This window comes from Zootoca vivipara, chromosome 7, assembly GCF_965207765.1.
Source record: "Zootoca vivipara chromosome 7, rZooViv2.hap1.1, whole genome shotgun sequence".
In the NCBI taxonomy this organism is placed as follows: Eukaryota; Metazoa; Chordata; class Lepidosauria; order Squamata; family Lacertidae; genus Zootoca; species Zootoca vivipara.
Genome location: NC_142590.1, coordinates 55923364 through 55940365, shown reverse-complemented (window position 1 = coordinate 55940365; position 17002 = coordinate 55923364). Strand labels below are relative to the sequence as shown.

At 44.7% G+C, this 17002-nt stretch overlaps 1 protein-coding gene across 9 annotated transcripts in view; it reads left to right on the top strand.

The window, feature by feature from the left end:
- Window positions 1-17002, top strand: part of SLC45A3 (solute carrier family 45 member 3) — a 72269-nt gene that overhangs the window by 4438 nt on the left and 50829 nt on the right. For 2 of the 9 annotated variants that reach the window (XM_088674314.1, XM_088674312.1), the window contains exon 2: window positions 7288-7454. The exons of 3 other annotated variants lie outside the window; for them this stretch is intronic. The gene's annotated coding sequence lies outside the window, so the exon portion shown is untranslated. Of the gene's footprint in view, window positions 1-7287; window positions 7489-14315; window positions 14380-17002 lie in introns of those variants that run through there. 4 more of the 9 variants (XM_088674313.1, XM_088674311.1, XM_088674315.1 and 1 more) reach the window with 3 other exon arrangements.

The following is a 17002-nucleotide window of genomic DNA, read 5'->3' as shown; positions in this document are numbered from 1 at the left end:
GAATCCACCCTGAGACAACACAGTCAGATGGGTGGGGTATTATTATTATTATTATTATTATTATTATTATTATTATTGAATAGGGTGCCCCTATTTTCTTTGGATAAATGTTGGAGGGGATGTACCTGGTTGGTCACTGTGGCAACAGGATATTGGACTACCTGGGCCTTTGGCCTGATCCAGCAGGGCTATTGTGTTGCTCTTAGAGGAAGCAGCCTTCCTTTTCATGGCACGCCAAGGCAGGCAGAACTTGACAACATTCCCATCAGGGAAAGAGAACCAGTGGTCTTCCAGATGTTGATGCACTGCAGCTGCCATCATTCCTGACCAACGGCTATGGTGGCTAGGACTGATCTAGGATCTGTGCATGTAAACTAGGAACGGGGAAACTGACCCTCCACAAGTTGTTGGGCTCCAGCTCCCATCGCCCCAGGAATCCCTGGCACGTGCTCTGTGAAAGAAAGTGGGATTTTAAAAACACACAGAAGCATTAGTGTTTGGATGGATGTGGCCTTAGTTACACAAGGAATGGAAAGGTTTGCTAGAAAATATTGTAGTGTGTGTGCTCCACTTCTCCCCCCCCACCCCTCACATCACCATCTAAAGTTGCACAGCTTTTTTAAAATAAAAAATAGACACTGGGGAATTCTAGAAAATGTAACGTACAGCCGTTGGGATTCTATTACTTGCATTACAACCAATCTAGCAAATACTCATGGGGAAAATCATATCACCTCTCAGTGCTTTAAATCCCCACAATTGCTTTATGCTTGTCTCTTTTTTAAAAAGCACTTCAAGAGCTGCAACAGGAAAGTGCAGTATAGGGAGCTCAGCATGGTTATGAAATGGTGCAAATCTCAATGCTGGCTCCGTTCTCTCCACCTGACATGCCAAAAGCTACGTCTGACACAGGAGCCCTCTTTATGGTACCACCAGCGGACAATGAGGTTTCTGTTCAAGGTCTGGAATATATTCTTACATAATTGATAGGCTCTGAGCTAAGCAAGAACTGACTAAATGCTTTGGCACACGAGAGTGCCCTGGGGGTAGGTTGTCATATTTGTCTGATAATCCATGCGCGCACGTAATACCTCTCAATGAAGTGCAAGATCCCGAATGCTAAGCCACAGGCCACAACATTGGCTGAAAACCCCTTGGGATTAAGTGTCCGGTGTACAAAGAACAGGCAAAGAAAGAAGTTTGTTATATAAGCCTTGTAATTGGCTGCTTATGGAAGGCCATCAACAACTGCCCCACTGCCCCTTGTTGAGCCTCTCATGGTGGCAAATGGAGCCTGCCCCACATCAGGTGCTCTCTGAGAAACCATGCAGGCATCTACAGTGCTCTGCCCCACTGCATGTTCATCTTACACCATTTTCTCTCCATCACTGTCGCTGCCTCCGCCATAAGCAAAGGAATCAATGATGGACTACATGCAAAATAGGGTAGGGTGGGGACAGAGGGCAGCAGAAGACATTCTGGCGGTAGTGGCACCAGTGGGGCAGGCAGGGCAATGATGCCTTTTCTGCTGCCTGAGGCGGATGGTTCCCTGTGTCTCATCGGTGGGCTAGCTCTGTTGGTGATTCACTATGGAATACCTCTTGTTGTTGTTGACTATGAGGGCCACTCCATTTCTTCTACAGGATTCTTGCCCACAGTAGTAGATATGATAGTCACCCGAACTGAATTCGCCCATTCCCTTCCATTTTAGTTCACTGATGCCCAGGATGTCGATATTTATTCTTGTCATCTCATTTTTGACCACATCCAGCTTACCTCCACTCATGGTTCTTACATTCCAGGTTCCTATGCAATATTTTTCTTTACAGCATCGGACTTTCCTTTCGCTTCCAGGCATATCCGCAACTGAGCGTCCTTTCGGCTTTGGCCCAGCCGCTTCATCAGCTCTGAATCTACTTGTACTTGTCCTCCGCTCTTCCTCAGTAGCATGTTGGACGCCTTCCGACCTGAGGGGCTCATCTTCCAGCGTCATAACTTTTATATGCCTGTTATCTTTGTCCATGGAGTTTTCTTGGCAGGGATACTGGAGTGGCTTGCCAGTTCCTTCTCCAGGTGGATCACGTTTAGTCAAAACTCTCCACTATGACCTGTCCATCTTGGGTGGCCCTGCATGGCATAGCTCATAGCTTCTCTGAGTTATTCAAGCCCCTTCGCCACGACAAGCTAGCTCTGTTGGTGATTCACTATGGAATACCTCTAATCACAAAAAAGCCTTGCACTTCTGTTTCCATTCTCTCTCCACCCACAACCACCCACCTTTTTTTCTTGGGAGAAATTCATCAAACCACACTATGTTTCAAGAAATTACAGAGTTGATTTGGATTGTGGCTAACCTCGTGAGTATATGGCTTCAGAAACCAGTGGTTTGCGCATACAGGTTGTGTGTACACAGCCCTTTTCCCAGTTACCCCGTTTTCCTGAAAATAAGACATACCCATAAAATAAGCTATAGCAGGATTTCTACGCATTTGCACAATATAAGCCATACCCCGAAAATAAGACATAGTGATAAGCGCAGTTCTGGAGGGCGCCAAGGAAGAGGTGAGGCTGGACACGTAATTACAAATAAGACATCCCCTGAAAATAAGCCATAGTGTGTCTTCTTGAGGAAAAATAAACATGGTAGGTGAACATAGATAAGATGAATTGTGGCAAAAATCCAAGTTTGGGCAGCCACAGGGAAGAAACACTTTAGCCCTTTGCAGCTAAAACTTGAGCTCGTTCAACAAACATTTGTCGAGCATGAAGACAGGGAAAACACACTGGGGTACATTGCAGAAAGCAGGACTTGTTTTGATGTTATGGTTCCTATTAAAATGTGTAGGAAAATAGCTGAAGATATTAAAAGAATGAGGTTTGTGTCATTAATTGTTGCATGTGCCCTTTCAGGCACACTGTTTGGCTCTTTTCCCTCTACATTTTTCTAACACAGTAGAATAAGTTTGGATTTGATATCCTGCTTTATCACTACCCTAAGGAGTCTCAAAGCAGCTAACATTCTCCTTTCCCTTCCTCCCCCACAACAAACTCTCTGCGAGGTGAGTGGGGCTGAGAGACTTCAAAGAAGAAGTGTGACTAGCCCAAGGTCACCCAGCAGCTGCATGTGGAGGAGCGGGGACATGAACCCAATTCCCCAGATTACGCGTCTACCACTCTTAACCACTACACCACACTGGCACACAGTAAAGGAAATGTAACAGTACCTTGCAATCTTAACTTTTAGAGCAAGCAAACTTCAGGGAAGGGGCATAGCTCAATGGCAGAGTTATGTGCTTGGCATGCAGAAATTCCCAGGTTCAATTATTGGCATTTCCAGGTTACGGCTAGAAGAGATTCGTGTCTGAAATCATGAAAAGCCACTGCCAGTCCATGCAGGTCAGCAGTGGGGGACCTCTATTCCACAGCTCAAATTAAGCCCAACAGGGAATCCCAATTGGGCCTGTAAGGCTGTTCTTTCCAAACCATGTCCATCTGCTCCACACCTGATGTTCACATGTGATATCAGGTGTGGAGCAGGTAAAGATGCAGCTGCAAAGAAACAGTGGGGAGCCTTAAAGTGTGCTCCGATTTGCTCCTTGGCAAAGCAAGGCTTGCTGTTAAGCACTGATCATCTGGTTGGCGCTCTAAAGCAAGTCATACAGGTATCAGCTGCACTACAGATTTCCCTATCGGCATCAGAGCATCTGCTTCGCATGCAGAATGTTCCCAACTGGGAGCTCCTTAGTGCAGCTAATCCCTTCTGAAAGTGGGATTTGATGTAAGCACTGATTAGCTGACGGTCGCTTACAGTTCGCTCCACAGGGAAAGACTTTCTTCCTCTGCATAGATTGAAATCAAACATTTCATTTGACACAGTCCTGCCCACCTGTCAAAGTGACCCTCCCACCTGTCATCCCATCCACCTGTCAAAGTGGCCCATGGTAGTTGGGGACGTCAGAATCTGTCTTGCCACACAAATCCAGTTCTCCACTGCTAGTGCGGACAACACCCAAGCTAAATGGACTAGTGGTATAAGACAGCATCCTGTGTCGTCATCCCGCCCCCCCCCCAAAAAAAACCCCAGCAAATGTTCTAAAAATTAAGATGGGATGCAATTATTATTTTTTTAAAAAAAGAAAAAGCTATATTATGGCCAGCTTCATTTGCAAATAATTCTGCTGGTAATGTGGGCTACATTTGCTCCTTGCTGCTATCTTCTGAAGCAATTCATGACCTCATTTTGATAGACCCTGTTGTGTGACTTGGATGTTCTCCAGATGGAGGGAATCCTCGTGAGGTTTGCAGGTCACAGGCAGATGTTTGTGATTCTTCACCAGTCTCAGTGCTGCCTATTCTCTGATAAGCAGATGATCACTCAAAAGGCTATGATCCCTGATGTGGACAGAGGGTGCTGCGTTTTCAGCCTGACAAGCAATGTCAAACTAAGGCCAGCAGTGTAGGCATGTGTTGCATCATGTACGGTATCTAAGTGTGCCGTATTCATTTCTTGACAAGGCTTATTTTGAATGAAATTTGCTTTCTTTGCCAGAACTCAACCCTGGAACATGTGAATGAATTAACAGAAGATGTGCTGAATTCCTTTACATTACTAGTTTCCCAGGACTGGCTGGATGCAGAGGAGTGGTGGGAGGTACCAGCTGGGGAACCCTCAAGAGAAGAAGACTCGGAGCCAGGGGATTGGTGGTGGCACATGGTCAGAGGGAGAAGAAGGAGCAGACAGGGGGAGTGGGGAGCAGTCTGGGAGGAGGATGTGTCGGAAGCTGAAGAGGTAATGGTTTAGTGTGCAGGGAGATGCTGGGACAGAGAGCAGTTCAGACTCAGAGGCAGAAGCAGAGGCTAAAGGGGAGATCGGTGCTTTAAACGTATGGTGTGTACACAGTCTTGGTTTGACTCTTATTAGTGCAAGTGTTTTAGTCATTTTCCCTTGGTATTATTTGTCTTTTGTGTAGGGACTGCAAGGCTTGTCTGTGATAAGAGGTGATCTGTAGTGGATCCTCCATAAGCTCCATAATGAGCTGCTTTACACCAAGTCAGCCCCATGCCCCATCTTGCCGAATACAGTCGTACCTTGGATCTCAAACGCCTTGGCTTCCAAACAAATCAGCTCCCAAACAATTGAAACCTGGAAGTGAGTGTTCTGGTTTTTGAACGTTCTTTGGGAAGCCGAACGTCCAACAGGGCTTCCGTGGCTTCCGATTGACTGCAGGAGCTTCCTGCAGCCAATCAGAAGCCACACTTTGGTTTCTGAATGTTTTGGAAGTTGAACGGACTTCCGGAACGGATTCCGTTCAACTTCCAAGGTACGACTGTATTGACTATCCTGACTGGCAGCAGTTCTCCAGGATTGCAGACAGGTCAGTTACATCACCTGCTACTTCATCTTTAAAATTAAGAGGCTAGGGGGTTGAATTAGGACCTTCTCCACGCAAAATATGTCTTGCTCAACTACCAAGCTATGATCCTTTCCTAACTAATAATTTTGGGGGTTTGGGGGGTTGAGTGCTGAACTACCACTCTTGCCAAGCAGCCTCCCTCTTGTTTATTCATTGGAGACGTATGTTGATAGTTGGCCAACAGAAGTGTTGCTTCTGAAAGGGGGAAAGAGTCTGTAGTCTCTTCTGTATTCTTAAAAGGTCCCAGGAATACTTTGACATTGACTTGTCATTGTCCAAGGATTTGTGTGCTGGTTTGAGTCAACATGTTGATAACGATCCGTGTAGCTGGGCTGCTTTCTCTTCCGCAGTCACTTCCTGCTCATGCGGTGTAGCTCTTTCTGAATAAACATGCTGGGGAATATTTGCTCTGCATCCAATAAACAGGCCCATGATGTTTACCTGAAGTAAACATTGCGTCTCTGCCTGTGAGCCATCTGTACAAGAATCAAGATGATGGAACAGATGGATCAGAATTAGAAAAATGGATCCAGTCTGCCTTGTTTGACCATTAAAATGTTTGCTCCTCCAAAAAGTGGGGAGTGAGTAGCTTCTGCAAAAAAGTTCCTTGTTTGTTACCTCTCCCTGGCTTTTGGATGAGGTAGCTACGTGACTCTAGGGACAACTAGCAGACTCTGATTTCTAAACAGGAGGTGGCCCAGGACACTATTTCAGTGATTCCTTTCTCAGCCAGTGAACTAATGCTTGGATTCTGGAAGGCTGCAACAGATCTTTTAGAAACAAATCTTATGCATGCCCAGTTAGTGAACCAATAGCTTCCCTATCAGTCCTAAACAAAGTTGACATCTTCCAGTGTTTTGACTCTCTTTGGATCTGTGCTCTTGAAGTAAAATCTTGTAGAAGGTTTTCTCATAGATGAAGCCTTACTGATACCATTATATAAATCTGTGGTGTGACTGCATTTGGAATACTGTGTACAGTTCTGATTACCTCAAAAAGAATACTGTAGAACTGGGAATTATCTAGGGGGTGGAGCAATTCCTTGTTAGGAAAGGTTGCAGAGTTTGAGACTTCAGTTTAGAGAAAAGGCAAGTAAGATGAAGTATAAAAGTATTTAAAATTATGCATGGCAGGGAGAAAGTGGAAAGAGCAAAGTTTTTTTTTGCCCCACCCCACTGCTCATAACACTAGAAATGAATGTTGGAAAATTTAGGACAGATAACAGGGGGGGAAAACATTCTTCACACAGAACATAGTTAAACTATGGAACTCTCTCTCCCACAGGAGGCAACAACGGCCACCAATCTACTAGCCATAGTTGGAGGCTGCAACGCTTCTGAACAGTTGCTGGAAACCACAGGAGGAAAGAGGGCTCTTGTGCTTGGGTCTTGCTTGTGGGATGGCCACTGTGAGAACAGGATGCTGGAGCAGATGGGCCATTGGCCTGATTCGGCAGGCTCTTCTTCTACATTTGCAATCTCCAGCAACATCTGGAGAGCACAGGTTGCCCACCCCAGTGTGAGCCATAACCTGTTCCTCCCACTCCTGCCTGGACATGTCACATAGCTTGCCATCTGTGGCATGGAAGTTGCAGTTGGCCACCCATGTGTCAGCATGTTAGACTGTGAGGCAAGTTTCTTTTGAGTGCAGGAACAGCTGGCAGAGCTGACTGGGTGGGTGGGTCTCTCCATTTATCAATGTCACCCTCTGGGGTGGTCCTCTGAGTAGCTGTTCTTCCTGCTGCACACAGACTCTCTTTCAGATGTTCACTTCAAAGAGGTCCCAACAAGATGCATGGTACCGAATAAACCACAAGCTCTGCAGCATGTTTTCCCTTTCGGTGACTCTTGTTTTTGTCTCCTGCTGTGTGCAGCTGCTATGCGAGAAGCCTTTAAGGAAGGGCAGAGCCGTGCAGCGGTATGAACTCTGTCCCATCGGATTGGCCCAAGACCCAGGCTGGTGCAAAGCAGCTAGAAGTCACTTTGACCTAGTCTCTATAGTCCCATAGAGGCTCACAGAAGAATTCAAGGAAGCCGGCTGGTAGGCATGGAGCTGTACATTTCAAAGGGGAGAGGTGGGTGTTTGCAATATTGCCTCTCCTTATACTGGAGATCGTGAGCAGCTTTTTCCTGACATGCAGTCAGACATTGAAGAGGATGGGCATTTTCTCCTCTTGCAGGATGGGAAATGAAGTGGTTTAAACACTGCCAAGCATGCATATTCCTGCATTGCAGTGGATTTGACTAAATGATCCTCAGGGTCCCTTCCAACTCTATGATTCTATGATTTGGAAAACGTCTATGGGAAACAGACTACTGGAGTAGATTAGATCTTTGGCTTGTCCAACAGGGTCCTGACAAAATATTCATTCCTCATCCTAAATATCTGGGAGAAGGGTTTCTCTCTCTCTCTCTCTCTCTCTCTCTCTCTCTCTCTCTCTCTCTCTCTCTCTCTCTCTCTCTCCAGCATCATTCCTTCTGGAATGCACAAATGCCACATTCTCTTACAATTTTTAATCAAGTACAGAGATCAGAAGCTGGTTTAAAGAGTAAACATTATGTCTGCAAAGAGATGGCGCTCTGCTGCTAGATTACTTCTGAGTATTCCTCAAAACTAACAAAAGGAAAATTCAGAGAAAAATAATGGGATCAAACAGCAGGCCAAGATGAGTCAAGAAGATAAAGTCCTTCAGCCAAAGAACGTTCTAGTTTCATGCTGGGAGACTTTCCAGTATCAATAAAAATATATTTTCACTGGAGAGCAGCAGCACACCCAACTGAGAAGAGACATCAGTAGACCACAGGGACTGCCAGATTGCGCTTATAGTTTTAAGGGCACTTCTAACACTATGGTTTCTACTTGGGTACCAACAACCCGGGTGTTAGCCCCATTAGGTAAAAAGGACATGAGTGTGTGCAAAGCACCACTTGTCTCATTAAAACAAGCAGCTATTGTTTAATCTTTTCCTCATCACATCTTTCATCTCTTTTAAAATAAAGGTGATTTAAAATATAAAAATGAATTTAAAAATATAATAAAAAAGAAATGAAATGAAATAAAGGTGATTTATACAAATATTAAGCGTGGTATTCAACTAACTTCTTGTGCTAGCACAAGGATTGAAATTTAATGCAAGGGGATTTCTCCCCCCCCCCTGTCCTTTCTTCTCATGTGCCTTATATTATCCCCAAATCTGCTCCAGAGGGTTTGGGGAACCTGTCAGCAGATCTGCACTGGCGGCTGATTTGTTACTTTGTCAAGTTCATGGTGATAACATTAGCATTTAAAGCCCTCAAAAGTTTGGGACCAGTTTATGTGAAAGGTAACCTTAACTTGTATGTGTCCACTCAGCTCTGTGAAAATGACATGGTTGCAAGCATGTAAAGTTCATCCTGCACTTGGGGATAAGTTGATCCTGTGTGGCAGGCATCCACTCTTTTAATATTAGGCAGGTGCCATTGCTTTATCATTGGGCAGGCTAATAAAGAATCAATCTGCAATGAGGTTTTGTTTTGTTTTTTAAATTTTCAGGATGAAACCAGTTTCTCAAGAGCTGCTTTTCAGGGGCAAAAAATATGCAGTAGATCGAAACTGGGTGTGGACTACTGTACATAGAAAAAGCAGGGAGATCGTCTCCATTGATTCCGTAATAAGATGTGCGTACACAGCCTTTAGTGTGCAATTTGAAAAATGCTGTTTCGAGTGAACTCGGCAAATGTGATCGAATCATCATTAAAGCAGATCTGGCAAGAATGTTATCTCCTTCAGTGCTGAAAATATATCATCCATAAATCAAAGCATATGATAGCAATCTCACCAAGCACAGCAGGACATTAGGTTGTGTTGTAACGGTCAGATCTGATCAGATGTGTGTTTTTTAATTGGTTTTGAATGTTACAAAAAGTCTCTCTCTTACACTGCAAAACTCAAAAATGTTCCATGCAGCTTATTTGCACAAGGCACCAGAGAAACCACAGATTAACAGCTGGAAGAAAGCACAGCTAGGTCTCAACCCTCTTTGCAGCTCTGATGGGATCTGTGTCAGCTTGGCAGCCTTATATGCAACCACCTCAAATTTTTCAGCCATAGACCCTGGGAGCTGCAGCCTACTGTCTTGTGTGGGGTTGGGATAGCACACATTTTCCCCATCTGGGGCATTCACACCACAGCCCATAATCCTGTCATAATTCTGACACCAGAGGTTTTATCAACTGTTACTGATTGACTATTAATGATTTTTTCCCCTCCCTCTCTTGACACCCATGCAAAACAAAAGACCCAGGGTAGTGTCTCTTGTTATGGGATATTATGCCGCTCTTTCAGCAAACCTGCATGGCCTTCTCAAGGCATAGCTGCATGTCTCTTATATTGGTGATTAGATATGCTCAGGCAAGACCTCTGATCTTGTAAATGATGAGATTTGAATCTAGCAGCTCAAGTTCTACAAGGTGTATCAAGGCTCAAGAGCTGAGTTCGTCAGACAGAATCAAGGCACCAACATTTGCATTTTTAAAAATAGATTGGATAAGCCTCTGCCAGGGGTGGTTTTGGGTCTAATTAACCCTCAGTGCAGACACAGAGACTAGAAAACCTTTAAAGCTTAAACAATTCTCGCATTAAAACCCAGCCTTTTCACCTGTCTGTCCCTCTATGAACAGAGCAAAGATTAGATCTGTTTGGGTATGGCATACATATTTCACCCATTGCAACACTGCTGGCAGGGAATGATTTGTGCATGATGCAAGGCATGTGATTGCTCCGTTAAAATAAAAAAAAGGCAGGCAGGAGGCAGAGGTTAAGAATGCAGTTGGGGGGAGTGCAGTGCTGAAAAGCTAAAGACCTGATCTCCCATGAGGCAAAGGTAAATCCCACAAGCAGCTTTTCATTCTTCTGCAACTCTGTGTAGAGGTGCTAGGCATCTTTCCAGAATCAATAACATGTTAGCCAGGGGAGCAGCTTTTCTTGAGTGCCTGATAAAGGTCTGGGACTTACGCAACAATCCCATCTCTATTCAAAAGCAAACGTCTGCCACTTCCGTGTTTGAGTTGCAGGATTCTTTTTCCTGAACAGAAATGGCTTTTCAGAGTCCTTTGACTGACCTTTTAATATTTCCTCCACAGCTTCTGAGGACCATGTATTCTAGTGCTCTTGGGTCATGGTGATGACTGTGGCTCCTTCCATCCTCACTGAGTTCTGCTGGAGCACTTTTCATGGCCAGAGACATATGGGAGGTCAGCTCAGCTCTGGTCTATCCATGTTTGTCCTTCAATGAAATGGTTGTTTGGTGTTTTGTGAAAGTTTGTAGTAGGCCCTTGGAAATCTAAAGAGAAAGCAGCCTTTCCCAGTGGTGCCCAACCAGCCCTAGGTGTGTTTAGGAATGCAGCTCCAACTTGATTATGTGGGGCTTACCATGTCTGAGCAGACAGCAAGCAGTGGACCTGTTTCCATATTAGAGAGCCTTTCTGACCTCTGTCCTATGATCCAAGTTCAGCAGTTGCTATTCTGAGCTGAAAACCTTTATCTACATCATGATAAATAAGGGTGAGAAATGCTTTAGTAACAATTTCTATTGCATGTAGTCTATTGCAACAAAAACAAGAGGGACAAAAGCATGGTAGCAACTTAATATTCTGTAAGCTTTCTGAATATGATGAAGCAGACTTTAGTCAATGAAAGCATTTAGCATAATAACAACAGTGTCACAAAACTGTTGTTTTGGGGATGTGGTGTTTCCTTCCCCATTGAATTTAATTGACCCATGTTACTCCATGACACAAGGATCTTTGGTTTTACTGCAAGGTGTTCTGCCCAAGGTGTAGGTCACTTTTTGAACATGTGCAAAACCCTCACACCATTGGTATTAATTAATTAAATTTATACTATATACCACCTTTCTCTTCCAAGGATCTCAGGGTGGTATACATGGTTCTTATTCCTCCCCATTTCATCCTCACAACAACCCTGTGAGGTAGGTTAGGCTAAGAGGTGGTGACTAGGCTTTGCACCCACCCTGTATGATTCGGAGTGGCCCCTCCCTTTGATTCCCACTTCAGCTGTCATGTAAGGATGATTTGACACACACCCGCTTCCAAATCTTCACTCACCCCTTCTTCCCTGGCTGGGGGTGGGTGGGCACCATTTTGTGGTTCGCCTCAGGTGCCAAAATGTATTGGTCCAGCTCTGCCTACATGTATGTATCAATGTGAGCACTGTTTATAATGGAAAAGCAGAGATTCACTCTGCCACAGAGTTTAGGTTTTAAGAACTACCAGTCCTTTTCATCTTGCTCTGCTCAGTTCTTCAGTTTGACTCATCTGCTTAGAGTGGCCCCTCCATCTCCTACCTACTCCCCTGTCTCAAAATCTGCCACCTCATTTGCGCCAATTGATTGCGTTATGGGTGTTTCCAGTCCAGATGACCTGTTTATTGAGCTTTCATCCTGATTTGTTTGCAGGGAGACTACCGTAGGTGATGTTGCCTTAAGCAAGCGTTAAATTGCATAGATGAGCGTTTGTTAGGCAAGCCCTCTCAATCAACTAACACTGCAAAACTGCATTGTTCAGCACGTGACTTGAATTCCACCCCAAAATAGTGAGAGTCTGGAAGCATCCCAAATTATCTCTAGCAGATTTTGGGGGTGGGGAGCATTGTGCTCTTATAGCATGTTGCTCAACAGTCCTATTATTACTACACGGTAAGGCTGCTGTTTTAAAGGCATTTACTGAGGGGGGAGTGTGTGCTAGCCCCGTTGAACAGAACAGAGCTTACTTCGAAGTAAAACTAGATTGGGATCGTATTGTGAGAAAGATAAAAGAGGAGATCTTTGACGGGGCCAACTCTGGTCTATTAAGCATGAGTTGCAAAGGAAGTAGAATGCCCCCGCATTATTAATGAATAGCTTGAAATCGGAGCCGTCAGCCGTCTCCCTCTGGGCAACGCCGAATCTGAACCGTAATCCAATTAACAAAGTCTAGCCGGCAGAGACCTTCTTTGTTCTTTGAGCAATCAGGTGAGAAACCTCAGCCCGCATTTACTTCCCCCCTTCCTCTGAATCTTTTTCGCCAGCTAGAGCTGATCCGATAAGATCCAATGATTCCAATCACCTTTAATTAGTCCTTTTGTTAACCAATGGTTGTTTTTTTTTTTAAAAAAATGATTAAATAATAATAATCAAACCGAAGAAGACCCATAGGGATGTCTTTACGCTACAAATGTAAAGAATTTTTCCGGAGTGAACTCCCTTGCCGAGTGGGAGTCAAATTCTCTTGGAAGAAGAATAAGCGGATACTTGTTAACATGCTGAAGGTGAGAGACAATGAGGCCAGAGTCCTGAGATTGGAAGCAGTTGCAAGAAGCCCACACTCGGCTGACCCAGAAAGGGAAAAGTTCCGCCTGAGATCAGTTCAATATGGCGGCCAATCCCTGCAGAGCCAGGCTGGAAACAACTCCGCGTACAAATGGCTCCGCCATCAAAAGGCCATGAATAAAGACACGGTGTAATGGAACACCATAATTTGCGCGCACAAAGAGAAAGTCATAGGGGTGTTCCTTTTTTTTTGTTTCTCCCTAAACATCCAAGACGAGGCACTTTTCAGCCTGGCAGTGATCCAGCAGCAGTTAATTTGCCTCCCAGGGAAAGCCCAGCTCTAGCCTTTCCCTTGACAATAAGTGCCAACAGTTGCATTTCTGTGGTTCCCTGGAGGTCTCCCCAGTTCTGCTTGGCTTGGTGCCAGTCTAGAGTTTAAAGGGCACAAGGCCTGCTGATGACTGCAATGAGATTTGCATCCTTCTGTGTCAGAAACTTCACATAGGAACTAGTAAAGTCATCACGGGTTCTTCTATTTTTCCATAATTCTCTGGACGTGGCCTAATAACTGCAGGAGAGGCATTTACATGCTGTATCTTTAAAGCACATTTGAAGCACTTTATTTCCCTCAAAGAATTCTGGGCCCTGTAGCTTCCTCCTCGCAGAGTTACAATTCCCAGCAACCCTGAACAAGCTACAGCGTCCATAATTCTTTGAGGGGCAAATGTGCTTTGAATGTGCTTTCGAGGTAAAGTATGTACAGTATGTAACTCAGCGCTTTTAGGCTTCTTTCACTGAATAAATATGTACTGCAAAAAGCTCTCAATTCTCAAGGTAGTTGGCTTTTCTGAAAATATAGGGTAGTATTCAACTAAGTTTCAATCAGAGTAGACTCATTGAAATTAATAAAAACAACTAAGTTAGGACCATTAATTACAGTGGGTCTACTCCGAGTAGAACTTAGGTGACTGTCACCCATAGGGAGGAATTCAAATTAGCACAAAGGGGATTGCTCAGTCTTCACAAGCATTTTTGTTTGCCTGGTGAAACAATCTCCCCTCTGCTTCCCCTGCATGTTGTTCTGGGGTTTCTCATCTGGGTGCAGTCCCTGCTCCCTAATGGTGTCCCAGAAAGGAAAACACCAAAAGGGCTATCCTTAGCATTTGGGTAGTGTAACACTTTGAAGGGCTCGAAACCCTTCACAAACATTTTAAGCAATCTTCACAACAATCTTGTAAGTTATCCTGCATAGTTCAGTTCATGGTTCAAGTGAGATTTTGAAACGGTGACTTTCCAACTCTTACTGTTGTTGTTGGCCTCCCTCTGCCTGTTTCAGTAGAGAATGGAAGACTGAGCCTTTGGGGGTGAAGGGAAACTGTTGGAACTTGGAAGGTTACAGGAGGGCATCAGCCTTTGCACCCCTCAACCCTTTCTTGTGTAGTCTCCTCTGCCCTGCATTGTGTTTCAGGAAGAAGAACACAAGATAAAGGGATTTAAAAAGCAAATACAACTACTCCAAAATAAGTCATTGGGAGTCTACTTCAAATTTATCGTTTTATCTCTCCCCCCCCCCCCCCCGGTACTGTTATTTGCAGCTCTTCTGAGAACCAAATTTGTGGGTTACATGGTGTCGTCAATAAAGCAGTACATAGAAAATAGGTGAGTGTAAGGTTTCTCCTGACTTTTATTCTCCCATGCCTTTGGAAAATCTGGAAAAACTAGTCAGTGAGCCATTTAAACAAATGCCACATTGATGGCATGCAAATTTGTGCAGAAAGCGCACATAAAGTCCCCATATCTGGAGATTTGGGATCTGGCAGTCCTTTTCCAGAGGGTGATGTAACTTGCCTTCATTCTCCGAGATTCTTGTGATTCACAGCAATAATGATAGGTTGGAGCATATAAGTGGTTGCCATGTGGCTAGTGTAATAGAGGCCTAACTGTTTTTAAAGTGTGGCTTATTTCCCCCCCTCTTGGCTGTTTTTCTAGCTCTGCCCCAGTCTAGTATGTGCATTTTCAATGAATTATGTGCAAATTAGTTGTTGTCTTGTGGGCTTTTCCCTCTTGCCCTCAGGTACCTTATGGGTATGTGCCAATTTTAGAGTCACTGCAGTACAGAAGTTAAGAGTTTTGTGGGCCTTCCAGACTGGCTTTTAAAAAAACAACATTTTTGGTGTGAGAGTTGGTGTATTCTACGGACACGGAGCAATGGATTCAAGCTACAAGAAAGAAGATTCCACCTAAACATTAGGAAGAACTTCCTGACAGTAAGAGCTGTTCGACAGTGGAATTTGCTGCCAAGGAGTGTGGTGGAGTCTCCTTCTTTGGAGGTCTTTAAGCAGAGGCTTGACAGCCATCTGTCAGGAATGCTTTGATGGTGTTTCCTGCTTGGCAGGCGGTTGGACTCGATGGCCCTTGTGGTCTCTTCCAACTCTATGATTCTATTATTTACTCAAGAAGAAATAGAATGCTCAACGGGAGGTACAAATCCTTAAAAACAGCCCCCCAAGCTGAATTGTCTTTCGATGAAGGAGATGATAGACTGCAACCCCACCCTCCCTAGCTCTCCAGATATTGTTGGACTACAACCCCCACCATCTCTGACCACTGGCCATGCTGGCTCCTGCCTTGTATATATGTGCACACCTTATCTGACCACCTGTAGCATGTGCAGAGAATATGCATATTGTACAGTAGCCACAACCAAGCACACCCTAAGTGCCCACACAGCAAAGGCATCTTGCATGATGTGATCCTTGTTCCACCCAAACCACTTCCATTCCTTCAGAGGACAAGTGGTATTGCCGCCCTGCGCTGCTTATAGGGGTCCCCATCTCCAAGGAAGGTGCCGTTGTTTTCGGCACGATGGATTTCAACATAAAATAATTGTTTACATGAATTTGACTCCAAGTTCCTTCATCTGGGCTTGCTGTTGTCCTGCAGATGTATAAGAATGGAGCGGCCACCCTCACTAGCTCCAAGTGCCTTTCTGGCTCCCATTCCTCTCAACTGACACTGAGGCAGAAGTTATTTCAGGAAACAGTTTTTTCCCTCACTGTCAGGGTGTGGCTTGCTGTTCCCACTCTAGTCTTTTCTCTCCCACCACCTTCGTTTTTCCTCTCTCCATTCGCAGATCGGTTTGCATTGAAAGACAGCTCAGGGGAAAAAACCCAGCTTTAAAAAAATGACTGGCTACTCTCTAGTTCTGCTGGGAGATTCCCACTGCTGCAAAGCATATGTTTAATTTTTAATCTTTTGTATACTGCTTTGAATTGAGACTGATGGGGGGCAGTATAAAAAGTCTTACTTTTACTACTAGGTAAAGGTAAAGGGACCCCTGACCATTAGGTCCAGTCGTGATTGACTCTGTGGTTGCGCGCTCATCTCGCATTATTGGCCGAGGGAGCCGACGTATAGCTTCCAGGTCATGTGGCCAGCATGACAAAGCCGCTTCTGGCAAACCAGAGCAGCACATGGAAACGCCGTTTACCTTCCCGCTATAGCGGTTCCTATTTATCTACTTGCATTTTGATGTGCTTTCGAACTGCTAGGTTGGCAGGAGCTGGGACCAAGCAACGGGAGCTCACCCCGTCATAGGGATTCGAACCGCCAACCTTCTGATCAGCAAGCCCTAGGCTCAGTGGTTTAACCCACAGCGCCACCTGGGTCCCTACTCTTACTACTAATATTTTTTATTTTTTTGTTTCTATTATTATTATTAGCTGCAAGTTGTTCTGAGTTGCCCTGCTTCTGCAGCTGGCCCTACCATTAGGCAGAATGAGACGACTGCCTCAGGCGGCATATGCTGGGAGGTGGTGGTGCCTCTCAGCTCCCTGTTTCGAGCACCCTGACCATACCATTCTGTTGGGGAAGAGAGCTGTGTGTCATGCCCTCCACCTTTATAACTACCCTGCTGATCTCCCTCAGGGTTTGCCCTATAGAACTGAAGTAGGATTCAGCAGCCAGTTCAGTTGACTTTGTGTGGCATGGGTGTGCGTGTGCCATTTTGTTCTTTGCCTCAGGCAGTGAAGTGTCTTGAGCCGGCCTTCTGTACATGTCAGTACATCAAATGCTGGATCAATGAGTGTGTCAGTCCTTTGACTTACTCCTTCCTTCTTACAGCAAGTAGACTTTAGTTAAGTTTGTGTAATTGTCAATGCCCATCACTGCCACACCCCAATCCCCAGAGAAATTATATATATTTATTTCCTGTTTCAAAATATATTTGATGTTTCAAATTAATTTCTAATTTCTCTGGGGATGGGTGTGTGGCCTTGTTGGG